The following is a 1,766-nucleotide window of genomic DNA, read 5'->3' as shown; positions in this document are numbered from 1 at the left end:
TGATTTGTCATCAATCATTTTCACACCTTCTCACAAAACTCCGTTACCCTTTCAGTTGTCTATTGTTACATTTATGCCATTACCATTTATAATGTATGTATTTTCCATGAAAATTCAACTACATTTTCACTGATAAACTTCCATTATTTTAAATAATTATTACATATAATTGACACTCAAACAGTCTCAGTTTTAAAAAGGTGATCAAAGTTTATGTGAACCCCCCAGGCATTTAATAATTTCAGAAAGTTTCATTCTAATATCACTTAGACTGTATAAATCTGATATTACTCTAAACAAGTCAATAGTTTTATAATGGGATAACTAAACAAAAACAAAAAAAGAACAAAACAAAAATAAAAACCAGGCCCATAGGCTTCATCCTGCATGTGTAATGGATTAAATTTTCATGAGTTTGTTCTTTTCTGTGTTTTTACAAAACATGTAATACACATCTGCTTCACTATGGGAAAAAATGTTTCTAATCTTCAGCCTATTGGGGACATGCCTGAACAAACAGAGAAATCACTTCCCACAATCTACACCATTTAGACAATTTCTGATGTAAATTTCTTAATGAAATGATTGAGTTCTATCTTTTTAGGTGTTTACACCACATTATCAATGCAGCTACCTGACCAACTGAATGATCCCTTATAACTGTAGGATAGTAAAAGAGGAAATGAATTCACAAAAGAAGACCTGGCATTTTAATTGCTTTTATTAGACCATACTGGTGCATTTGAAAAGAGCCTTGCAATCAAGTTAATGTCATTTTTCCCAAATCTGGGGTGGCTGTCTCCCCTTTGCTCTGTTCTCACTTAACAGGGACAGGAGCAGGGGCAATCCTTCTCTTGATGGCTCTCCTGCCATTCCTCTTCTTGGAAGGTAAAACCACAGGCTGATTTAAGGGCAGGACCCCGCCCTGAGAGATGGTGACACCTCCCAGTAGTTTCTTGAGCTCTGAGTCACTGTGAATGGCCAGCTGCAAGTGCCGTGGGGAAATCCGACGCTTCTTGCTGCGGGCAGCAACTTCTCCAGCAATATCCACAATCTCGTGAGTCAGGTATTGCAGCACCGCGGCCATATATACCGGGGCTCCAGCTCCAATACGGTCTGCAAACTGTCCTTTGCGAAGCAGTCTGTCTATGCGACTGACAGAGAACAGCAGCCCAGCCCGGGAAGAGCGGGTGATTTTGGCCTTAGCCTCCTTTGCATTTGAGGTCTCACCAGAGTGCTCAGACTCAGACTCAGACTCAGACTCAGTCTCAGACATTTTGCAGACTTCTGCTGTTCCAGCAACACTTGTGTAGCTTGTCTGAATTTTTCCTTCCTTGGTTTGGCTTGCCTGGTTTTCTTTCCTTTCTTGATTGGTTTGTCTGGATCTTTTCTTCCTTGCCTAGCCTTGCTTGGCTTTGTAATCTTATTCACTTGTCTGTGTTCACCTGATTTTTCTGTCCTTGTTTCGCCTTCTTTGCTCACTTCCTGGTCTGGCTTGATGAAGTGTAGCTTGGCTAAGCCACCTCTTGAAAAGCAGCCAGACTTGTCTACTGACCTTTTCTGAGCTGGGGACCTTTTATAACCTTGGCAGAGGGAGAAAATGTACTTTCTGATTGGTTGGGTGTGAACCAATGGGAAGCTGTATTCTTTATTATCCAAGCCAGTGGAGACATGTCATCCTTTATGATGGCATTGTCATTGACTCTCCCTTTGTACTGTAATTTTAACCAATCACACCCACTCCTAGACAAGTTCGGTGTAAATAT

At 40.8% G+C, this 1,766-nt stretch overlaps 1 pseudogene across 1 annotated transcript; it reads right to left on the bottom strand.

Moving 5' to 3' along the window:
* Positions 1–817: 817 nt before the first annotated feature.
* On the bottom strand, positions 818–1,276 carry LOC311520679 (histone H2A pseudogene; annotated as a pseudogene). Its single transcript has one exon. The product of its transcript is annotated as a histone H2A pseudogene (transcript).
* Positions 1,277–1,766: the final 490 nt, after the last annotated feature.

The sequence above is a fragment of the Lepidochelys olivacea genome (assembly GCF_965140295.1).
Source record: "Lepidochelys olivacea isolate rLepOli2 genome assembly, chromosome: 1".
Classification (NCBI taxonomy): Eukaryota; Metazoa; Chordata; order Testudines; family Cheloniidae; genus Lepidochelys; species Lepidochelys olivacea.
The sequence above is the reverse complement of the archived record's forward strand: the minus strand, read 5'-3'. Positions and strand labels throughout refer to the sequence as shown.